The sequence below is a fragment of the Macaca nemestrina genome, chromosome 16 (genome assembly GCF_043159975.1).
Source record: "Macaca nemestrina isolate mMacNem1 chromosome 16, mMacNem.hap1, whole genome shotgun sequence".
Taxonomy (NCBI): domain Eukaryota; kingdom Metazoa; phylum Chordata; class Mammalia; order Primates; family Cercopithecidae; genus Macaca; species Macaca nemestrina.
In genome coordinates, this window is record NC_092140.1 from 78,224,025 (window position 1) to 78,249,410 (window position 25,386).

A 25,386-nucleotide genomic window follows, 5' to 3' on the forward strand; every position below is an offset into this window, starting at 1 on the left:
GTTAATTATAATGAACTGAAATTTATTTGACTTACAGTTATGGAGGCTGGGAAGTCCAAGAACATGGCACTGGCATTTGGTGAAGGCCTTTGTGTTGTTTCATTCCATCACAGAAGGCAGAAGAATAAGAGAGGGTGAGAGTGAGGGAAAGAGGGTTCATATTTTACCTGTGAACCCTAATTGGATAATTTTGCAATTACTCAATTGGTTATTGGATAATCCTGCAATAAGCCAATCCTTATGATAACAGCATATATCTATTTATGATGGCAGAGTCTTACTGATCTAATCATCTCTTTAAAAGTCCCACCTTTCAACACTGTTGCATTGGGGATTAAATTCCCAATACATGAACTTCAGGGGACAGAGTCAAACCACAGCATACGGGTATCCCACATTTGGCTTTTCCATTCATTCATTGACGTACATTTGGGTAACTTCAACATTTTAGCTACTGTAAATAATGCTGCTATGAACATGGGTGTACAAATACCTCTTTGAGACCCTGCTTTCAATTCTTTTTGGTATATTCCAAGAAGTAGAATTGCTGGATCATACAGCAATCTTATTTTTTACTTTTTGAGGAAATATTACACTGTTTTTCATAGTGGCTGTGCCATTTTATATTCCCATAAACAGTGAACAAGTGTTTCTATTTTTCCACGTCCTCACCAACACTTGCTATTTTTGATATTTTTGATAGGAGTCATCCTAATGTGTGTGAGGTGGTATCTTATTGTGGTTTGATTTGCATCTCATATTGACCATTTGTACATGTACTTTGGAGAAATGTCCATTCAAGTCCTTTGCCCAGTTTTGAATCAGTTTGTGTTATTGTTGCTGAATTTTAGGAGTTCTTTATATATTCTGGATTTTTATCCCTTGTAAGCTATGTGATTTCCAAATGCTTTCTCTCATTCTGTGGTGTATTAAGCCGTTCTTGTATTGCTATAAAGAAATACCTGAGGCTGTGTAATTTATAAGGTAAAGAGGTTTAATTGGCTCATAGTTCTGCAGGCTGTACAGGAAGCATGACATCAGCAACTGGTCAGCTTCTCGGGAGGTCTCAGGAAGCTTACAATCATGGCAGAAGGTGATGGGGGGAGCAGACAGTCACATGGTGAGAGTGTAAGCAAGAGATGGGGAGGGAGGGGGTGCCACACACTTAAACAACCAGATCTTATAAGTACTTGCTATCTTGAGGACACCTCCAAACCATAAAGGATCTGTCCCCATGACGGAAACACCCAGCCCCATTTCCAACAGGGGATTATAATTAGACATGAGATTTAGAGGGGACAACATGAAAATTTTATCATGTAGGCTACCTATTTATTCTGTTGGTAGTGTCTTTTGATGCACAAATTAACTGATTTTTGACAGATGCAAAAGCAATTCAATGGAGGAAGAATAATCTTTTCAGCAAATGGTACTGAAGTAGTTGACACCCAAAGGCCAATAAAAAGAACTTTAAATTAAACCTCACATTTGTAAATGAAAAATAACTCAGAATGGATTATATACTTACATATAAAACACAAAATTATAAAATATTCAAAAGAAAACATAGGAGAAAATCTTCAGGACCTAGAGTTCATGAAAAGTTCTTAAATGTGATATGAAAAAACATGATTTATGGAAGAAAATCAATATGTTGGATGTCATCAAAATGAAAAACTTTTGCTCTACAATGAACTTTATTAAAAAGATGAAAAGACAAGATCTGGACTGGAAGAAAGTATTTTCAAACCAAATATCTGACAAAAGATTTATATCTAAAATATATAAAGGACTCACAAAACTCAACAATAAAAAATATCAACGATTAAATTAGAAAATGGGCAAAAGATATAAATAGACATCTCACAAAAGGGTATACAGATGGCAAAAAAAAAAGAACATGAAAATTTGTTCAACATCATTAGCCATCAGGGAAATGCAAATTAAATACCACTATACACATATGAAAATAGCTACCATTTAAAAAATAGGAATAATATCAAATGTTGACAAGAACTAAGGAATTGGCACATCTATATATTGCTGATAGGAATATAAAATGGTATTGTCTTCCTGGAAAATAGTCTGGTAGTTTCTTAAAAAAAACTAAACATACAGTTACCTTATAAGCCAGCAGTTGAACTCCTGGACATTTATACCAGAGAAATGAAAGGCTATGTCCACACAGAAATGTCTACACAAATGTTCACAGCAGCTTTACTTTTAATGGCCCGGAATTGGAAACAACCCACGTGTCCTTCAATGGGTAAATGGTTAAACAAACAGTGGTACCTCTGTGCCATGAAATACCACTCAGTAATAAAAAGAAACGAACTATTGACACATGCAAGAACTTGAATGGATCTCAAGGAAATTATGCTAAATGAAAAGAAAGCCAATTTCAAGAGGTTACATGCTATATGCTTTCATTTATGTAACATTCTTGAAAAAATTTTAGGAATGAAGAACAGATTACTGGTTGCCAGGGAACAGGAAGTAGGAGTGGGGAGGGATATGACTATAAAGGGGTAGCATGAGGGATTTTTGTGGTAATAGAACCATTATATATCTTGATAGTGGCGGAGGTTACATAAATCTACACATGTGATGGTTTTGCATTGAACTATATACGCACACAGGCACACACATGAGTGGATATAAAACAAGTGAGATCTGAACAATGTATATGAATTATACCAATGTTAATTTCCTAGCTTTTATCATCATGTTAGATGTTACCACTGGGGAAAGTGGATGAATGGAACACAGGATTCTCTATACTATTTTTGCAACTTCTGGTGAATCTCTACTTATTCGTAATTAAAAAGTATAAAAGAAAAATACAGACTCATAGTAACCACTTACACAATACAAAAGTCTGTCTTTAAAAATGTGGTAATAATCTACCCTCTTTTAATTCCTGTGCCTGAAGAAGCCAAAGTCTGGTGTGGAGCCCTTCTTGTCTTTATCTTTCGTATCAACACATATGAAAATTCATAGGTTTCTTTTTCCTTTTTTTGTTTCACAAATATATGTATCATCTACATTATCCTGAAACTTGCTTCTGCCCTTTCCCAATATGACACAGACATCCTCTGATGTTAACTCAACTGACACGCATAGATCTTGCTGATCATGTTTGCCAGCTGCGCCGTTCACAGCCGCTATGCCGTGTTCCTTTATGGATGGGCTGTTGCCAATAATAGTGCGTCTGCTTTTATTTCCAGTAGGCCAAATCTGCCATTCATTTTCAAACTTTACTTTAGTAGTGGAACCCTTTCTTCAAATTCAATCCTATCACATCACAAAGTTCAGTAAGTAAAAAGCCTGTTAGGTTGAATGGGAGTGAGGGAGCGTGGAGCTCCCCTGCCCCTTCAGCAGCCCTAGATGCATCTTGGCGAACCATTAGGGTTTAGAGAACAACAAAACCATCGCCCTCTACCTTCTGATGCCTGCTCTTCTCCCGGCCTGAACTCTGATCCTGTCTGCTCCCTCTAGTTCTTTCTGGGATCCTGGTTTAGATGGACAGACACTCAGAAGCCAAGATTCTTGAAGTCCAGCCTTCTGACTACATGAGTTCTGCCCCAGATCACCTGCTTAGACACCTCCATGTCAGTATTAATGTGAACCAGTCTTACATTTGCCACAACACTAGGAGGCCAGCCTTAAGCCAAAATAGTTACCTAGCCTGTCCATTCCTGGCTTACTGCCCTTTCTCCCTCACCCCCACCCCGTCCTGCTACCAAGGGCCCAGCGTACCTTGTTATGGAGCCCTCCTTTCCAAGATGAAAACCCCAGCCTCTTCTCTTCATCCCATTGCTCCTGGCTTTTCAACCTTGCTCTCTCCATTCTCCTTAATCTCTCTTAGGAGTGCAGTATCTCCTGCAGTCTTCCCCTCTGTTTTAAATCTCACACAGGCACTCACACCTGGAGAAAAGCCATTACACCTGCAGCTATCCTCTCCAATCAAATCATACCCAGATCACGTTTGCAGCCTGGAATTCAGTCCAGCGCTCCGCCTCAAATCTCAAGCAATTTACCAGCCATTTTGGCCTTTCACTTGCTGATGGTCTCCACAGACCTCAGATTTTACTTGTTTAAGCAGACAGTACATTGTTCTGCCAACAAGCTCCAGATTTTCTGCCTTTGACCTATGATGTCGTTGCTTCTCCTCTCATTCCTTCAAGTCCATTATCTGCTTGCTCTTCAATTTGTGTTGAACCCATCCCTTATTTCCCTTTCCCTCTATTGCCATCCTAGTTCGAGTCCTAATGATTTCATATCAGTTCTTTGCAAGTCCTCTAACGATTCCCACTACCTGAAGTCTCTTCTTTTGCTCCTTAATGTCACCCCCTCCAAACACCACTGCTGATAAAATTTTTCGGAAACACCACTTTCAGTGTGCCATTTGTCTTCTCAAAAACTTTCAGCAACTTCATTACCTAAAGGAGTAAGACCAAGCTCTTTGGCTTAGAAGTCGACCTCCTCAGTTATCTTTACAAACTTGACTCCTACTATTCTCCTAAAATAAACAGATCGAGTAGGCTGATAGCCTTTCAGTGCCTTAAAGACACCGGGCCAATTTCCACCTCTGTCTTTGCTCGAGCCGTTTCTTTCACCGAGAATGCTTCCCCATGTTTCCTTAAGAATTCTTAACCATGTTAAGAATGCTTACCCTGTTTTCTTAATCCCTATAGATTCTTGAACAACCCTCACTTCCTTCTCAGCTCTGAGAAACCTTCCACGGACTGCACTCATACTGATCGATCTCTCATTTGCCACATTGCAAACACTGACCGGGTTTACTGTCTCCATTTCAGGACGTTACGTCATTGTGTGTGGCACTCCTGCAGGCTCCCTGCAGGCAGGGTCCATGCCATGCATACACTGCACGTATTTGCTACCTTACTTAGCCTGGGCTTGTGCATGTAGCCAGAACTCAGGATTTGGCTCAGGCTCACTTATGTGCCTGAATGATAGACATTATCTAGGGGCCAATTGCTGTATCTTGTTTCCTTCTTTCTCTAACTTTGGGTCCATAGAGACTGTAACAGCACCACAGAAAGTTGGAGATAAAGTGATGAACACTTATGCCGATGAGCTGGTGCTTTCAGGGAATTATTTAAACAGGAAGTACCATGGTTTGGCCAAATAGGGCCTGTATCCATCCAGACTGAGAAGGCAGCAACCCGTGTTTCCAGAGCATTGGCAAGAGAAGAACAGCTTTTGGCAGAAATCAATTTGATAATGATGCAGGACTTAAAAGCTGCACTTTCAGCAATTGCATAAGCAAAGACTAAGAAGTCAGCATTCTCAGCTCTGAAACAACGAGTGGACATTTCAGAAGAAGCAATGAGGGAAAATCGAACACAAGATGTAAGAGGGCCTGGAGGACTTGGCAGACATCATGGTGTGGGCCTCTATACAGCTTCCGCCACACCAGGGCAACCTCTGGTCCTTAGTGAGGAGAGACAGGAGTTTGATACCAGAATCTTGCAGGGGTCAGCAGACAGAAGTGTCTGAACATTGTTCTCTTTCATGCATGCAGGCTCAGCCATTTTTATCAAGTCGCTTTGTCGTCTTCATCAGTTCCTGAGCTGAAGAACACGTGCGGGTGAGATTTCGGAAGTGGGCGAACCCAGGGGCCTCTTCCAGAGCAGGCAGAGCCCCTTGTTCTTGACAGAGCCTTTTTGACAGAATGCACCTCAGTCTGCGTGTCTGCTACAAATGAATACCTCTAAACGTGGGCCTGAGGGAGAGAGGGCAGAAGAGAAACAGGAGAACTAACACTCACTGAATGCCCACTTTAGACCAGGTCCTTCGTTAGGCATTTCATTAACATTATCTGCAATCTTTATAGGAGCCCTGAAATATGGACATTGGTAACTGCATTATACAAATAAGGACATGGAGACTTAGGGAGGTGAGGCCAACCTGGCCAGTATCGCAGCCGGGAAAGTATGAAGCTGGACTCCATCCACACCAGGTAGCCCCCTGTAACTCCTATACAAGGAGCCCCAGAACCTGCAGTGACGCCCTGGCTTCCTTCCGCTGGTGCTATGGGGCCTGTAGAGCAGGAGCTGTTTCTGTGATTAGCAGAGTTGTTTCTTAATACAATGGTCTTTTCATTTAAGGCAGCTTGTCCATGAAGAGCCTTGGAAGCGCCTTCCTGAAATGACAGGTTCATCTCTCTTGCAGCCAAAGACCTTCGGAACAGCAGGGCAGCTGCTTGCTGTGCACGTGCCCTGGCGGTCATTTGTGTGCTCCTCCGAGCTGTGGGGCTGAGAAGGGGGAAGCAGGGCACTGACTCTCTGGAAGAGAACACAAAAGTGTACCTTCTTTTTCTTGGCCTTGCAATCCACACACACATTATTTAATGTAATCCCTGTTTTTCAAGGAAGATAGCAGAGTCCCTAAGAGGGTCAGGAAGTTGTCAAGGTCACACAGCTCCTAAAGAGCAGGGCTGATCAGACTCAGGTGTTCTGCCTCCAGAACTCATGGTTTCCCTGCCGTGTTGCGAATGCAGCACTCTCCAGATGAACCTGTTCAGTTCTCCAGAGGGTTGAAGTTGTGCTACCAGCAGCTCTATAGGCTGATTTTCAGAGACACTAAGGGGGCTGCCCATTGCCCTCTAGACTCTCTCTCCCACTTATTTCTTGATGCTTGGAACTATTTTAAGACCAGGGAACAAATCCTTTTATTCCATAATTAGAGACATATTAAAATGCAAATGCTATACAAAAGGTGGGAGCATTGACTTCAATTTTCACTGAAGTGAAAATGACTTATAGGTAGCCTAGGCAAATGAAAAGAACATGTGTTTAGGATTCAGAGAGAGCCGAGTCCAAAATTGGCTTCACCAGATGTGAGGCTTTGTGGCCTGGGCTTGTTTCACCTTGCCGAACCTCAGACTCCTCATCTACAAACTGGAAATTAAGCTACTTACCTCTAAGAGTAAGCATAAAGATTACACAGAAGTGCACATAAGTGCTCCAAACAGTGCTTGGCATAAGGTATATGCTGAATACATGATAATTATTCTTTGTATAACTATTACGATTTCTAGTATTTTTGAGCTACCAAGAGATGTAATCATACAAAGGAAATAGCAAATGTGGGATTTTTCAACTTTTATTTTAAGTTCCAGGGTACATGTGCAGGATGTGCAAGTTTGTTACATAGGTAAAGGTGTGCCATGGTGGTTTGCTGCACAGATCAACCCATCACCTTGGTGTGAAGCCCAGCATCCATTAGCTATTCTTCCTGATGCTCTCCCTCCCACCTCCCCCCACCAACAGGCCCCAGTGTGTGTTGTACTCCCTCTGCCATGTGTCCATGTAGTTCTCATCATTTAGCTCCCGCTTCTAAGTGAGAACATGTGGTGTTTGGTTTTCTGTTCCTGTGTTAGTTTGCTGAGGATAACAGTTTCCAGCTCCATCCCTGTCTCCACAAAGGACATGATCTTTTTCTTCTTTATAGCTGCATAGTATTCCATGGTGTATATGCACCACATTTTCTTTATCCAGTCTATCAGTGATGAGTATTTAGGTTGATTCCATGTCTTTGCTATTGTGAATAGTGCCACAATGAACATACACATGCATGCATCTTTATAATAGAATGATTTATGTTCCTTTGGATATATACCCCAGTAATGGAATTGCTGGGTCAAACGATATTTCTGCCTCTAGATCTTTGAGGAATCACCACGCTCTTCTACAATGGTTGAACTAAGTTACACTCCCACCAACATTGTAAAAGCATTCTTTTTTCTCTGCAACCTTGTCAACATCTGTTTTTTAAAAAAAAATTTTAATGATCACCATTCTAACTGGCGTGACATGGTATCTCATTGTGGTTTTGATTTGCAAGAAATAGCAAATGTTGATTGGGAAGACCTGGCTAAAGCCAGCTTCACCCAGTTGGGAACTCCCTAATCTTGGACACATCACACTCTTAGCCTTAGACTTTTCACTTTAAAACCAGGTGTTGTGAAGATCAAGTGAAATAATGCATGAATGCATGTGAAAAGCACTGTGTAACCTGTGAAGGTATATATCAGTATCCAGTTATGGTGGATGTCGAAAAACATAGGGTGAATACAAAGGTATTAGTCTCCAATTATAACCTTATTGACCAGAGTACTGATGACAGGTTATAAAGTGTTGACAGTACAATCTTGCTGGCGCTGTAAAGAAATTGCACCTTAATGCTACGTCTTTATGGGTGTATATATATGTAAATAGACACAAATTTTATAGACACTTATGATCATATGTTGTATGATAGATATCACTCTAATTATGTATCACATAAATCCAACAATATGCTTGTCCTTTTATTTTGAAGCACTTTCTAGAACAACGCTTGGACCAATCTGGGCATAAATGCTCCTGCACATGTCAGTGCATAAAAATAAAATGTCAGACCCCCAAGCACCCTGATGGAGGTCTAAGGAAGTTAACCCTGAAGGCAGCATTCAGGAGATCTGAAATGGTCAGGGTTGGCACGAAAGCATCCTCAGACATGGGCTTCCTCTAGGGCAATGGGGAAAGAAATATGGAAAGCCATGTGCAAAGTTCCCCACACAAATAAGGCCAGACGTGGGCTCCGCAGAGTGGATAGCACCTTTGAAGTTGTTTGCGGGCAGATGCTGTGTGCAACTGTTTCTGCTCTGGAGTCTGGCAGCCCAGAACACTTTTCACGATCTTAAGGGAAAGGCACTGTCTCCTTCATAGATGCCTTCTCCCTTCCATTCTCTCCCATCAGTTAAAACAACATTCTGAGTGTGCATCTGTTTGCCACTAATGCTTGAGCTGAGCTTTACTAGCGGGTTCTCTTCTCTCCAGCGAATTTGCCAGTATGACTGGGCACACAGAGCAGTTTCACTCTGGAGAAGTAAATGTAGCCTTTTAGGATGCAAATAAATGCAAGAGGGAAAAACAGATTGTTTCACAGAACTATTGGCCAAGTGTATATAGTTCGCAGCTATGAAGCTCTTGAATTATGAAAATTAATTAAATTCAATTTGATGAATGAGAATAATCACTTCAAATAGGATAATGTGATAAATAGCCCATTCCATAAGGAAAACAATAATTTCAATGCCACAGGTGCTTCATTTTGAGGACTGCTAAAATGCAAAATTCCAAGTTTATGAAGCAAACAGTGCCAATGATCATGAAAAGCTGGTTTCTGGCTCTGTCGCACTCTGGTGAGGGACAGGGGCCAAGATTTTCAGTTTGTCTTGGCACCTCTGCCCAAAATTACTGGGTCCAAAAATGGATGAGAAGCCTGGGGTTCCCACACAGCTCCCTGTACTATTGGCTTCTGACACATGATCCCAGCCTCAGCCCTTTTGGAGCAGTGGCTTCTGATTCTCTTTGTGACCCTCAGAGACCCTGCAGTCCCTTCCAAGTCATCTAACTGCACCCTCTCACCCCTAAAACACACAGACATTTTCCCACCCCAAAGGCCAGGACTTCAGTTTGTCCTCTTGCTGGGGCTGCTTCCTGCCTACCACAGATAAAAACAACAGCAAGCACAGACTGAATGCCTCCCATGTCCCGGGATTACTCCAGGCCATTTCTATTCCCAACTTTGTCTTCTCAGCCCTACTCTAAGTAGTACCCATTGGGAGCTCCCTGTGAACCAGGTACTGTGCAAAGAGCTTTAGATACTATGCCATTTGACCCTTATTCAGATAATAAAACAACTCCATTCAGATAATAAAACACGATCCTCATTATACAGATGAATAAACTGAAGTAGAGAGAGATTAAATATGTAGCTTCATGTCATACAGCTTATAAGAGGCTGAACCAGGATTCAAATACAGGGTAGTTATCCTCCCAAATGCTCACTTTCAACTACCACTCTATTTCTTCTAAAGAAATAGACACATGAGAGACAAAGGCCTACACGGGTTAAATTACCAGGCTGAGGGTATGGAGTAGTAGGACTGAATCTAAACACAAATCTTGCTCTCATCAAACCTCATGTTCTTTCTACAACAGTTGATTTAAAAAAAAAATGGGGGAGGAGGAGGCATTGAGCAGACAGAAGTCAAGATCTTTTACTTGCTGGTTTTTGCTCTTGGTCAAAATTAACCATGGAAAGTCTCCGTGTCTTCACCAGTAAGATTGGAATAATAATAGTATCTACCTCTTAGAATCATTGTGAAGATTCTATGGGACAGGGTGGGCACTGCTAGCACAGTTTCCAGCACACAGAGATACTCAGCAAATGTTGGCTGCCATTCCTGTCAGTACCCTGTGTGGCCTCCATTGCACTCCTTTGGTAATGGCCGGTCTTCTCCTGAATCTTCACCCTGACCCTCTCTGTCACCTCTGAGAACTCCAGGGTCTCAGAACAGCAAAGCTATTCCTCTGGCTTTATCGCCACATTGCTGCAGCATTCATTGCACCATCGCTCATGTGGGAGTCTTCATGAGGCCCAAAGTTGCTGTCAGCATGGTTCCTCACTTGTGGTCATCACAGCTAATCGAACTGGCAGTAGCCATGAGTCACCTCACAGCCCAAGTGACCATGCTAAGTCTCCCAACGACCCTCACAGAGCTCAGCCAACATCTGCTGCTGCTGCCCTAAGGGCCCCAGCTTCTCTCTTCTGGGTTTGCTCTCACATTCCAGAGAACCAGGAATGCTGTGAGCCCCAGAGGTGCATGCCTCTCTGAGCCTGTATTAGCTTCTTATTGCTGCTGTAACAAATCACCACAAACTCAGTAGCTTAAAATAAAGCAAATTCATTCTCTTACATTTCTGGAGGCCAGAAGTCCAAGCTGCATCTCACTGGGCTAAAATCAACATTTTGGCAGGACTGTGTTCCTTTGGGAGGCTCTCAAGGAGAATCCAATTTCCCTCCCTTTCCCAGCTGCTAGAGGCCACCTACCTTCCTGGCTCATGGTCCCTTTCTCCATTTTCAAAGCCAGCAGCCTGATAGCTTCAGATTTGTCTTTGACTCTGACCCTTGCTTCTGTCATCATAGACCCTTTTCAGACTCGCCTGTATCCTAATGTCACTTATAAGGACCCAGGTGATGGCATTGCCTGCCCGCCACCCCAAATAATCCAAGATTATCTCTGCATGACAAACTCCTTCACTTCATCACATCTACAAAGTCTCTCTTGCCATGTAATGTTCTGGAGATTAGGACATGAACATCCTTTTTGGAGGCTGGATTATTTTGCTTATGGCAGAGTCTCTCCATGAAAGATCTCCATGTAACCCACTTCCTGTACTAGAAATACACGAAGCTGAGAAGCAGGAGCCACCATAAGGCCCACCCAAAGCAGGTTTTCTGCCAGGGAGTCCCTGGGATGAATCACTGTCTAGATGGCACCATCAGACTGAAGTGAGATTACCCACCCTCCATCCCCATTGTCTGGGCCAGACTAATGGGTGCACCTCCGAGGAAAGACATACAATTTAGCATGTTCAATAGTCTTTTAATGGTGGACACATGTCATTATATATTTGTCCAAACCCATAGAATAAACAACCCCAAGACTGAGCCTGAATGTAAACTATGGACTCTGGATGATAAGGAGGTTTCGGTGGAGGCGCATCTGTTGGCTTGGGGATGTTGAGAGTGGCTGTGTGGAGGGAGGGGATAAATGGGAAATCTCTGTACTTTCCATTCAATTTTGCTATGAACCTAAAAGTGCTCTAAAAATAATATTGTTTAAAAAGTCTTTTAAGGGAAGATTGATCTGAGAAATGTTCTAGCAAAGTTTGGGTACAAGTACATTAAACTGTAAGCCCTTTGAGAGAAGAGACCATAAATCCTTTAACATTACGTCCTGAGAGTCTCAAAAGCATCTGCCCTGTAGCAGGAGCTGGATGGCTGACGACTGGAAGGAAACCAGGCTTCTGGTGAGAATTCGTGCAGCTTAAGTGGCCCTCAGTGACAGTGACTCCATTTGCAGTGGAACAACGGTTCCTCCCGCATCCCACAGCAGATATGAGGAACTGGAAACCAGCACCGTTCATTCCCGTGCCAAGTGCTTTAGGCACCCGATAACCCTACAAGGTAAATACTAGCATTTCCATTCTAAAACTGAGAAGAGCAGGGCTCAGAAAGGTTAAGTCATTTGCACGGCAGAGGGCATGGATTCAAATCTAGATTTGTGTAGGTCTGAAGCTCACGCCAGGCTTCCTTCCTAATGACAAGAGTGGAGAGGACGGTTCTCTGTGTGTGTTCTGAGTTCTGGATGTGAAAAATAATGCAGAAAAGATGGAGCTGCACACCAGAGGAGGTCCCCAGGGAGGGTTAGCTGTTGAAAGCAACCTTGTATATTTGTATAAAAGCCCGGTTGCCCCCGGAGGAATGCCCAAGCCCTTGTAAGATGCTCTGGAGCCCCGGTACCCAGGGCTGAGCCACGGACAGAGATGTCTCTCTCTTTTTGAACTAAATTAGTCTCCTTTCCTGGAGACCAAGGAGCACGGAGAATATTTTTCAGGAAGTATTAGAGAGTGAAGCTTGCCTCTTGCAAAATCTCTAATGGTTGCGGTTTGCTTTCTCTTCCATAAAACTTCCTTTTGCCACAATGGATACTAAGAGACAGTGCAGCAAAATGGGTAGAGCAAAGTGATGTCCAATCCCAGCTTTATCCCTTATTAGAGGTGCGGCTTTACTCTGGGCCTCCTTTTTGCTTTCCGTACGCTGGAAATCTAGGCTCTTACAGGTCTGCTCTGAAGGCTAAAGAGAATGAACAGAAAAGGTGAGTACGTGATCTTGCCCAAAGAAGGTCAGCAGTTCGCGATCATTCTGGTCTTAAAAATGACTGAGGACTCAAAGAGCTTCTGTTCATGTAGTTCTATCTAACAATAGTTACCACACTTGAAGCTAAAATTCATTTCTCAATTAAATTTCTGCTTGAAATACTTGGTTAGTACAAAAAATCTGTATGTCATGCTAACACACAAAAAGGTTCTTAAGAAAGATAACTATTTTCAAACTAAAAACTATTTAGTTAGAGTGACAGTGACAGTGTTTTCCATTTTTGCAAATCTCTTTAATGTCTGGCTTAAGAAAAGACAGTTGGGTTTATGTATCTGTCTCTGCATTCAGCCTGTTGTGATAGCACACAGCATGTAGCCTCTAGAAAACTCTGCTGTACGCTGTAAAAAAATGGGAGTGAAAAATGCCAATAACATCTTAGTAGATTATCTAAATATTTTCATGTAGGCACTCCATAGACTGTAGTGATTATATTGTTTCCTGTGGACTTTTAAGTGGGAAGTTGGGGCCAGGCTATAGCAGCATCTCATCCCAAATTTCTGGATGACAAGTACAGCCTGAACCCGGGACACTCTAAGAGCTACCCTGGTCCTTGGAGAAAGTGTCTCACATGAGGATATGAGAGGTTTTACTCAGCTTTCAGATAACCTGATGACAAATTGTGTAATTGATGAAGTGAATCAAACGTGAAGTGAATCACAGCTGGAACAAGCCTAAGATCACAGGCCTCCTAATGTACGTCAGGGTGATGTCTGCCTCCAAATACCAAATAAAGAAGTCTTCAGAGAGCAGTTGGTTAAGCAAACATTTTATCTCAAATTAATATAAAACCTGCCTTTCAATGACTTTCAAAATGTTTCATTTCCTTCCTGTTTTTGATGAGGAGATGCACTGACTGTATTTCCCTCTCCTCCCCAGCAGGTGCCCGAGCCTGATGAATTCCCGTGCTAACAAACTGCTGCCTCCTGCAGAGACCTGTGTGTCCCCCTGGGGCTGAATTGCCCCGTGTCTGCCCAGCACAGCTCTGGGCACCCAGGTGGCTCCTCCCTGGGCCTCAGCAGCAGCACGAGATGGGCTGTATCCCTGCGTCTCTGTCAAGGGTCTACATTACATTGGTTGCTGGTTTCGTCGTCTTCCTCTTCCTACACTGCCCATCCTTGATTCTTTACAAAGCTCCCTCTCCTTGATGCTTTGAACTCCCTCAGACCTCTTTTTAATCCTTGTTTTTTCTCCACTAGCTTCCTCTGTCCACTCACCCTGCATCCTCCTGTCCACTGACTCAGTGCTTAAGCCTGGTCTAAACGTACCTCTCCACTTAGGTCCTTCTTCCTTCCATCTCTCTTCTCCATATGGTTTGTCATGTGTCAGGGCCATGATGCTAAATTGGCATATAATTAAGATATAATCTATAAAGTAAGTACCATTACACCCATTTTTCAGGTAAGAAAAATAAGGCACAAAAGAGTTAAGTTACTTGCCCAGGTTCCCCTAGCCAGTGATAGATGGAACCAGGGTGTGACCCCATTGTTGCCTGACTTTCCACCTCATCCCTGATGTCTCTTTTAAGTAGCTTTAAGCATCTTCCTTACTTGTCACTGTCCAAGTTCACTTGCTTTCCAATGTGCCTCCTTTGCTGGTCTCAACCCCACATCCCCCTACAATGTGCCTCCCCATGGCCTCAGCACCTGCCCTGGGTGCTGGGCAAGAGCAGTGAGCAAGCCTTACTTCACGGGGCTTTCCATCTTGTCCTTTCTGCATTGATATTTGGGCTGGTTGAGGCTCTGCTGCTTTGTCTGTAGAGGCATCTGCCTTTTTCCCAGAAACAGTTTCGTCTTGGGCAGATACGGCCTGGATAGAATTTCACTTAGTGTTTTGTCTTTGGCAACCCCTTCCTACCCTGTTCCCCTTCAAGGCCACGTTGCCTGCCATACCCCATTGTGTTCTGAGCCTTTAAGAAGTGAGCTGGCCATGAGCCACTCTGTTTTTCCTCATCCATACTCTCCATGCTATTACATGAGGAAGGCACATCTCCTCAGAGAAGCTGACCTCTCTGGCGTCGCTCACATACCCACACAGCCTCGCCCCTCACTATCTGCTGAACGCAGAGAACTGGCAAGGGTGTGCAAACAGCAGGGTGGGTGGCACCCCGGGGCTCTGCCTGAGATGCCAGGGCCCATTGAGGCCAAGAGCAGGCCAGGGGCCCCTGAGGGATGGACCTGAGCAAGGAAGAGCCAAGTTGTAGAAGGGGAAACTGAGTCCAAGTGCCCCGTTCATTCATAGTCATTCCTTCAGTTCAATCAAAATATTTATTGAGTGCTTTCTTCGTTTCAGGGACTATTCTAAGCATGGGATGCAGCAGTGAATGAAACTAATAAACCTGCCCTGAAGAAGCCTGCAATATATTGGGAAAGACAAACTATAAACAAATAAATACATAAATGGCCCCCAAGTTAAGATAGTTCAGCTTACGACTTTTTCACTTTACAATGGTGTGAAAGCAATTAGCGTTCAGTAGAAACTATACTTCAAGTACCCATACTGCCATTCTGCTTTTCACTTTCAGTAAAGTGATGAACAAATATATGAGATATTCAGCATGTTACCGCAGAATAGGCTTTGTGTTAGATGATTGTGCCCAACTGTACGGTAAGTTTCTGAGCACATTTAAGATAGGCCAGGCTGAGCTGTGAGGTTCAGGGGGTTAGATGTATTCAATGCATTTTTGGCTTATGATATTTTCAACTTACAATAGGTTTATTGGGATGTAACCCCATCATAAATTGAGGAGGATCTGTATGCAGTAATGTCCGATAGTGATAAATACTGTAAAGAAAAATAAAGCACTCTCTGGGATGTTGAGGTGTCTGATGGAGATGGAGGGTGAGAACTGCTGTAGATAGCATGGTCAGAGAAGAACTTTCTAGAGGGGTGGCATTTAATTAAAATATTAAATGCAATAAGGAAGTAGGCCTAGTGTATATTTAAAGGAAAGCATTCCGGGCAGAGGTAATAGCCCTTGCCAAGTCCCTGGGATGGGAGCATGCTTTCTGGTTTCGAGTAGAGGCAGGAAACCAGTATTGCTGGAGGCAGTAAGAGGTATCATGGGGTTGGGGAACAGTGTCCTAGTCACATAGGAATGTATGAGCCATGGAAAGCAGTTAGGATTTGAATCCACGACTTCTGACTCCACATATAGTGCTCTTTTCATTGTACCATGCTGTCTCTTCAATAGGTTATCATACAAGACAGTCCAATTTTGAAGGTGGGCAAAAATGGTGGCTTGGACTCTCGATGTTTGTGTTCACTTCTGTTTACTTGCAACCAACAAGCAGAGCAAAAATTATAAGATCAAGAATAGAGACAAAGTGAAGTTTGAGTCAGTGTAACCCATGGGGAGTGAGGGATCATCCTGCCATCAAGAGGAGCTCCAAACCATGGGCAGAGGAGGGTCCTGTTGCCCTCCAGGACTCAGCCTCTCAGGTATTGGTGCACTCTCTTTTGGGCTGAGTTGTGTTCCCCCAATTCACGTTAAAACCCTTATTCCCAGTGTGACTGTATTTGGATATAGAGCCTTTAGGGAGGTAATTAAGGTCGAATGAAGTCACAGGGATGAAGCCCTAAAGTGATAGGACTGATGTCCTTATAAGAAGAGGAAGAGATACCAGAGAATGCTCTCTGTTGCCAAGTGTGCCCACAGAGAAAAGATCATGTGAGGACACAGCGAGAAGCTGCCATCTAAGAGTCAGACTGAGGCCTCACCAGAAACCAACCCTGTCAGCACCTTGATCTTGGACTTCTAGCCACCAAAACTGTGAGAAAATACACTTCTGCTGTTTAAGCCACCTAGTCACGTTATGATGTTGTAGCAACCTGAGAAAAGTGACATATGCTCCAGTGAGTCCCTTCTGAGGTCCATTTCTTATTGCACCCTTGGGCCTCTAGCAAGCCTGGCCTTGGCCTACCTCACCATCAAATTGGGGAGGGGATTCCCTCTGACTTCTAAGAGGGGTAGTCTTGTCTGCAGCAATGCTGGGTAGGGGTTGGTTTGGAATCCAAGATGCTTTAAATTGTTTATGCCTGAGCTTTTCATCTGCAATGCAGGAAATATAGTATCAGTGCTTTTGAGGAAAGTTCTAAATATACAATTATATTCAATAAATAATTGCTGACATCATCTATGCACAAAATATTGTACTGGGAAGGATGCAATACAATTTATCCCTCAAGATAAATTTTTCTCAGTAATAATGTATGTGTGCAAAATAGTTGTGAAAGCATTTTAGGCATGTGCCATTTTAAACTGAGTTTTAAAAATAATATTAACTGCTTCCCAGAACCCTTAGCCTTACATACTTTATGTTAAAGTGATCATAGACTTGTCCTCATAATTCCGTGACTTTCTCTTTCCTGCAGCTTTGTGGTGCAATGGAAACAAACAACATAAAATAAAATTCCAAACTTTTCATTTAAGGAAAGCGGATTTCAACCATCCCTGAAGAGCAGGAGGTCAGGACTGAATTCAACCAAGTTTGAGTTACTCATTATTTCTAGCACACAGTTTTGATAGTCTAATCATTCTCTTTTGAGATTATGGCTTTATTCCCGGATTTCTAGAAGTGCAAATATATTTATGGAAGAAGTTGTTTATAAATGTCTGCATTTGAGAGGAGATTACGGAGACCCAGAGTTGCTTTGACTCTGGGTCTCCTTAACCTGCTTTGAGTCGTAACAAGTTTGGTTTCCATGACACCACTTTTTAAGCAGAGAGGATTAAAGTCATTTGTTGCATGAACCCCAAGGGGCCATCTGGAGGCGTTTCAGGAGGCCTGCTTCTCCCTTATCACAAGGGCAGGTCTGACTTCTGAGGTTCCTTCTGTCCAGGGCTGCATTATGCTCAGCGTAATTAGTGCAAATCTTTTAAATAGGAACATGAGTATGCCTTATTTTCAGAACACACAAAATAGCAGAATTCAAACACAAAGAACAGACAAATTAGAGAATGACTTTAAACACAAAATAATAATTTGCTTAAAATAATGATTCACTGATTACTTCATTTGTGTGGCAAACTCCCCAAGGGCATTTAAAATGTAGTTTGAATAATAAAAATCTTATTTGTATAACATGTCAAGTAGCATATGATAGTTTGCATTTCTGTAGAGTTTTATTGATGTGTTTCATAATTTATTTTGTCCTCATGACACTTTGCAAGATGGGGCCTGTAGTGTTATTGCCATGTGACATGGTTGAGAGGCTAAGTCAAGTCCTTTGCCCAAGGTCACACAACTGGAAAACCTCAGAGGCGAGGCTAGACTTCAGTCCCTTGACTCCTTGTCAAATTACACTTTCCTCTAGATGCAGACTTCTTTTTCAGATGTATGTTTTCTCTTGAAACAGAAGTCAGACATTTGAAAACTATTTTGGAGTATATTCAAATTTGAAATGGAAAACTATGTATAAAAATAACTTGACTTCCAAAGAGAGTAGTTGGAGATCTGTAATGTTCTAAGAAGAAGATATAAAAATATACTTCATCAGAATCACCAGTGATGTCTTTTGTATTAGTCAGGATTCTCTAGAAAAGCAGAATCAATAGGATATACATCTGTTTCAGTATTTATGTCTGTATTTATCTATGCATATAAAGAGATTTATTATGAGGAATTGGTTCATGCAATTATGGGGGCAGAGAAGTCCCATGGTACGCTGTTTGCAAGCTAGAGATCCAGAAAAGCTGGCAGGATAGTTTTAGTGTGAGTCTGATGGCCTGAGAACCAGGAGAAATGGTGGTATAAGTTCCAGTCTGAGGGCAGGACAAGACCAGCATTCCAGCTCAAGTAGTCAGATAAAGAGAGAGGGAATTCTCCCTTCCTCTGTCTTTTTGTTCTGTTCAGGACGCCAACAGTTTGGATGAAGCCCACTTACTTTGAAGTGGACCATGGGTTTTACTCAGTCTACTGATACAGATGTTAGTCTCTTCCAGAAAAAACCTCATAGATACACTCAGAAATAATATTTAACCAGACATCTGGGCATCCTGTGGCCTAGGGCCCAGTCAAGTTGACACACACAAAATCAACCATAACACTTAAAAAAACAAAACAAGACAAAACAAAAGCCCCAAAACAGATGGCCAGGCCAGACTACAAATATATTCAATAAGAATTTCCAGGTGTAGCTTTTGTTGTTTGCTTAAAATTTTTTAAAAATTTTTTTATTTTTCCATAGGTTGTTGGGGTACAGGTGGTATTTAGTTATATGAGTAAGTTCTTTAGTGGTGATTTGTGAGATTTTGGTGCACCCATCACCCGGGCAGTATACACTGCACCCTATTTGTAGCCTTTTATCCCTTGCTCCCCCACTCTTCCCCGGAAGTCCTCAAAGTTCACTATATCATTCTTATACCTTTGCATCCTCATAGCTTAGCTCCCACATATCAGTGAGAACATATGATGTTTGATTTTCCATTCCTGAGTTACTTCACTTAGAATAATAGTCTCCAATCTCTTCCAGGTCACTGCAAATGCTGTTAATTCATTCCTTTTTATGGCTGAGTGTATTCCATGTGTGTGTGTATATATATATACACACACCACAGTTTCTTTATCCACTCATTGATTGATGGGTATTTGGGTTGGTTCCACTATTTTGTGTTGTTTTCTTTTTGCAAAACTAGCGAGTTGACAGCCCAAACTGAAAAGCATGAGCCCAAATGTGGCCAGACTGAGGCATGCTGAGAGAGTTGTAGATTTTCAAAGTGATTGTCTTCTGTGCTCAAACATTGTTCCATTTCCTTGCAGGCAAACCTTATAAAATCAACGTGTGCTCATCTCCTCTAACAGAGAAGAAAAAATGAATTATATGCAATTAAAGACAGTCAAGAATAAATTATGTTTAGCTTGAGGGCATGGTCATATATTTTTATTGAAAATACGGTCCATATGTTCCTTCCAGAGTCATGTTCCTTATACACAGCTCTAGTCATTATACTATTCCCCTAAGAAATCTCCCATGGCTCCCCATTGCCCCCTGAATTACAGTGTGTTCCTTAGCATGGCATCCACATCCTCCATGACCCCACCTAACCTACTCTTACAGCATCTTTGTGCTATGACTCTCCCTCTAGGGTCCTGCATGTCTGCCAGTCCACATCAGTGTGCTTACAACTTAAGCAAAGTGCTAGATTTTATTTGTGTCTTTATGTATGTCCCTCAACTGAAATATCTTTCTCTCTCTCTTTTTTCCCTCATTCCTTAATTTCTGTCTGCTAACTTATACCTGTTCTTTAGGGGTTAAGCCAAATACCCGTTTTTTCACAAAGCCATCACTTGAGTGAGAATTATTCCTTTTCCACACTCTGCTTGTACTTTGTCTTCACTTCCTGAATTACATCTTGGTGTTTTATGTACATATCTTAAGTACTTTGCTAGGCCATATGTTAGCCATCCTTATACCCCTAAGGTGGCCAGCACAGTGCCTGACACATAATTGGCAGGTACACAGCAAAATAACTTGTGGAATTGAATTGAAAGGTAGTTCTTGTATTTTGGAAGTTCATTTCAAATAAAATTATGAAGGCTTTCCCTGGAAGTATGACTTGGGAGAAGATGAAATTCTTTTCAATTTCTCTATTTTGTAGTCAAAAGAAGGCTGTGTCTAAATAGACAAATGTGACATGTAGACTACTGTGGGTGACTTGGTAAACTGACTGAGCTGCTAAGGTTGGCAAAGAAAGAGGCAGCAGGGGAGACACAATCTTTATTGTAACTACAGATCGGTTGATACCTAGATATTCAAGTTTGCAGAGAGGACAAACCAGTGGTGGTGAAATTCTAAGAAAATATGTTCCTATCACTAGGATCCTTGGTTACTTGATGAGTGAAATTAGGCAGAATTGAGCTGCCAAAATGGGAGTTAGCAAAAAGTAAGCAAGGTATGGGATCTCAAAGAATAGACTCCAAACCAGCTTATGGTCCTCACTGATAAATGGACTGAACACACACACAGAAACACACACACATGCAGAGATGTGTAAGTCAGAGCCTGTTTGAAGGAGGAAATAGGAGAAAAAACAAGAGATTGTTGTGTCACAAAGCCCAAGAAGAAAATGTGTTATAAGAATAATTAGTGGGCAACTGTGTCTAATGCAATACAGATTGTGTAAATTGAGACTAGGGAAAAGACCATTAGATTTGACAACATGGCGATCATTGGTGACTTTAGCAAGGCCACTTTGAGCACAGTGTTAGAAACAAAATCTGGATTGGGGGGATCAAAGAGTGAATGGAGCTAGGCATTCTCACTAGGAAAGCATGCCACAGATTCATACGAAATTCATATTAAAATCCCAAATAATTCAGAACCTTACTTCCTTTTGTACAAAGAAGCTAAAAAGCTTTAATTTATGATCATATGGAGTACAATATCCTCTAAATTTCTGATCTTATAAAAGCTATGTAATCTTAATTTTTAAGTGCACTACAGAGTGCAAAATGAAAAAAATATAGAGAGGTGGAAAAGCAACATAAAAGTTTGAACCCTGAGAAATAGTGGAGGGCCAACAAATGCTTTCTTTATGAAATTACTTTCTAAACCCTAGTGAACTTAGGTGTTGTTATTTTTGATGACCTCATAGGATGAGGGAAACTGGACATAAAGTTTAGATCCCACCCCAAATGGAAAGGCTAACAGAAGAGCTCTTGTTGTGTAACACACCACCCCAATACTTAGTAACCTAAATCAACAATGTGTTATGGGTTCACTAGGCTCAGCTGGTAAGTTCTCACTTGGGGAGTATCATGGGATTACAACCAGTGGAGGTTGAGGCAAGAGTCATCTGAAGACTTGGCTGTCTACTCAGGAGGGCTCATTTACAGTTGAGCAGTTGATGGTGGCTGTTGGCTGGGAGGTCAGCAGGGGCTGCCAACCTAATCATCTTTACATTACTTATCCAGATAGCTTGATCTTCTTGCAGAATGATTGTTGAATTTCAAGAAGAAACATCTCAAGAGTTACTTTGAAGAGGCCCAGGCAGAAACCACAAGTCTCAATATGACCTAGCCATGGAAGTCCCAGAATGTCACTTCTGCTGTATCCCATTGACTAAACATACCATTAAGCCCAGCCCACATTCAAGAGGAGGGAAATCAGATTCTACTTCTTGATGTGATAACTGGCATGCACTTACAGGTAGGGGAGGAATCAATGGTAGCCGTTTTTGGACAAGATCTTCTATACCCCCTAAGTAAACTAGAATACTATAGACTTCACTCTTAGTATAAGGGCATATGAGAAACAAACCTATTATACAGAAGAAAGCAACAATGCACCTTGCCTGTCTGGACCCCTTTGTTAGGTAAGGGGAGAAAAATACCTGTCTTGAAAATTTTGAATCACAATCTGATTATTGGAGAAGTTATGGCCAGAATTTACAATTCCTATGTGATATTAAAAAATCAAGTGGTGAATTTAATTTAATGTAGCCCCAGGATTTTAATGCATCCCAAAACCTGGCAGAAATAAATGCAAAACCTCTCTGGAGGAAAGTCAAGATAAACCTTAAAAATTCCACTGATAGAGTTCCAAAGAACAGGGACTCATAGTTTAAAATGGCAAAATATACCAAGTCAGCATGGGCGAGAGACAGCAAAAATGATATACAGCAGGATCAGATTGACAAAGACTTTAAGATGAAATTATTAGACATGATCATAAAGTAAGCATATTTCAATAAATAAAGATGAGACATGAAGAGATTAACAAGTACAAGAAACGATGAATTACAACCATTCCATTTGGAAAAAATTTATTTCTGGAAATGAAAAGTAAAATTATTGAAATTTAAAATGCAAAACATGGGTTTAACATTGGATTAGACACAGCTAAATCTAACTCAGGTTAATGGAAAAGAAATCTATACCTCCACATGTCACAGAAATCTTTTAGAACACAAAAGACAAAGAGAAAATCTTAAGACCAATCAGAACAAGAAGCATCTCATCTATGAGGCAGCGTTGCACTAAAGTTTAGTGTAGTAGATAAGAGGATAAGGGAGTTTAGTGTTAGGTGTGGTTGGTGAGAATTTGAGCTATGGAACTGTACTGACTGGGTTTCCATTCTATTATTTACAAGTTCATCTTGGCAAATTGCTTCACTGCTATATGACTCAGTTTCCTCATATGCAAAATTTCAATTTCTTTTATTAATGAAAAAGGCACACATATTTTTGGAAAAGTGTCTAGCATTAATAAATGCTAGCTACTATTATGGAAGTAATGGTACTTGAATAGCTGACATCTTATCGGCAACAACAAAAAGTGGAAGATGGTTAATCTAGCTATCAACCCCAATCCTACATTTACACATATATTTATGCATATCTTTGTTCACTGTTTCTTCTTGCATTTCAGACTGTTAATCTATTAACATTTTTCTTTTGCCAAAAATACAACCTTTGTTATTTTCTTTTGTGAGGATTTATTTGTGTTTAATTCCTTAAATTTTATTTATATAAAGACCACAGTGAAGTCACTTGAAACCCGCCAGGTTTCAACAGGCTAAATGTCTGGCCATCTCAAATGTTTCCAAAAAGGTGGATCTGTAGGATTTTACATACATTGCTGGTAGAAGTATGAATTGGTGAAACCAATTTGAGAAAGACCTAGAAATGCTGATTGTGAACACATTCCTAACTGTATAGTATGGAAAAGGTTTTACATGTGTGCATTGAGAGACATGTGTGAAAATATTCTGGCAGCATTGTTCCTAATAGCAAAAAAGGAAAATAACTTAAGTCATCATGAACAGATATATGGATAATTAAGCTGTTACCATCACACAGGCTGCAGTATCATGATGAAATCTCAAAAAGATAAAGCTGAATAGAAATAGTTATATTATTCCATTTATGGAAAGTGCAAAAGCAGGCAAAGCTGAATAATACTTAGCTTGCAAATACATTTTTGTAGCAAAATTATAAATAAAAACAAAAGAATAACATAAAATTCAGAATAATACCTATCTCTAAGATCAAGAACACATAAATGATTGTGGCATGTGAGACAACGTAACAAGCACAAGAAGCCATGTTTGCTCATTTCTGCTTGCCAGCAGAATTTCACAAAACCCCTGACTCTGTGATGACATGCAGCTCCCCAGAGGGATGTTTTGAAGACAAAACAGGATAGAGCACATTCCCCCCTCGCATGTCTCTTGCCTGAGTCACTATATTCCTTAAGGAATAAATGACCCTAATCCTTGCCTTTTCCTACACATAAGGTAACATCTGACAGGGATAGGAATTAGGACTGTAATCTATAACTAGATGTACTCTTACACTCAAACCTTGATGGGATTCTGCTTTAATGTAACATCAGGCAAGTTTGATGTGATTTTGCATGCACTAAACCTCCACAACCCATATGTAAACTGTGAGCTAAAAACACTGTTCTGGAGCACTCTGTCAAAACCTTTCTGAAAGACTTCTCCCAGGCTCTAATTCTCAGGCTATAGTTCTCAGCAAGATCTCTGAATGAAGCAAAGTTTAATTCCTTAAATGCTTGATTTTTTAAGTCAATAATCATGGCAACCATGAAAGAACTCAGAGAGTAGACTTTCCAGGGTCCATTGAAAGGACCTGGCACCTCAGTACCAGCATGAACACTCTAAGCCCCTCCAGCTCCTCCATGGTTGCAAATAACTGAGTGAGCCTCTCCTAAGTCTCAGAACTTTGATTTGATTGGTGGTTCTAAGTTTTATTCAGCAAGTTGCTTTTACCCCTTGAGGAAGGGGCAAATTCTTCCTTGAGACTTTTTATTTCTCAAGAAGGGGGAATTCTTCTAGTTAAAATATACTAGGAATAAATGGATATGTGAGGCTGTCTGATAGGCTAGGTTAAGCCAGTGTTTTCCCTTTCAATTTGATTCTATAAACAAGGCTCAGCAGGGAAGAAACTACTAAAATATCTGTGAAGGTTTGACCCGAGTTAACTCCAAAGACAAGGAACTCTTGCTCCTTCTAGCCGGGTTCTGATTTGGCATCTCTGGGTGACTGGAAATCTCATGGAAATGTCAGAGTACAGTCTTCATGACATGCAGTGGTCCCATAGGAAATTCTTCATTACAAGTAATTAAAAATTGGCTCATTCAGGGACACAGACATAAGAGTCAGTCACCCAGTGCTCCTAGCCCCCACAATTGCTTTAGGCAACCAGAAGAAACAACCAAGATATATAAGACAAGTATCAGCATTGGCAATGCTTGAAGCACCACACTTGACTCATTACACTTATCACTAGTGTTTCTGCTTTGCTGAGCTCTCACAATGGAACGTAAATCATCCCAGACTGAAAGAACAGGGAACTAAGCACCCAAGATCCAGCAGACTTCGTGACTTCATGTTTAATACATACAGAGCCTATATTTTCAAGCATCTCCCTAGATGGGAGACTTTACTAAAGGGAATTTAACATTGAGACTTTTACACACAAAAGTATAGTATAGTAGGTTTTCTGGGACTCCAGTTAGCTCCATATTAGGGCTCGTTCTTATGCACATTTTAAATGGATGGGCAAATTATATCAAGAAAAATTCAGAACTCAAATGTTAATTATCTCTGCAACTATAGAGT

The 25,386-nt window shown here is 41.3% G+C and overlaps 1 protein-coding gene and 1 long non-coding RNA gene across 2 annotated transcripts in view; one reads left to right on the forward strand and one right to left on the reverse strand.

Annotated features, from left to right (window-relative positions):
• The first annotated feature begins 15,865 nt into the window (after positions 1–15,865).
• On the forward strand, positions 15,866–19,651 carry LOC105490701 (uncharacterized). The gene is made up of 3 exons (XR_011614798.1): positions 15,866–16,239; positions 17,173–17,265; positions 19,560–19,651. It is a non-coding gene; the product is annotated as an uncharacterized lncRNA (long non-coding RNA).
• Positions 18,981–25,386, reverse strand: part of LOC105490697 (cysteinyl leukotriene receptor 2) — a 197,025-nt gene continuing 190,619 nt past the window's right edge. The window contains exon 10 of the transcript XR_011614796.1: positions 18,981–19,594. The gene's annotated coding sequence lies outside the window, so the exon portion shown is untranslated. The remainder of the gene's footprint in view (positions 19,595–25,386) is intronic.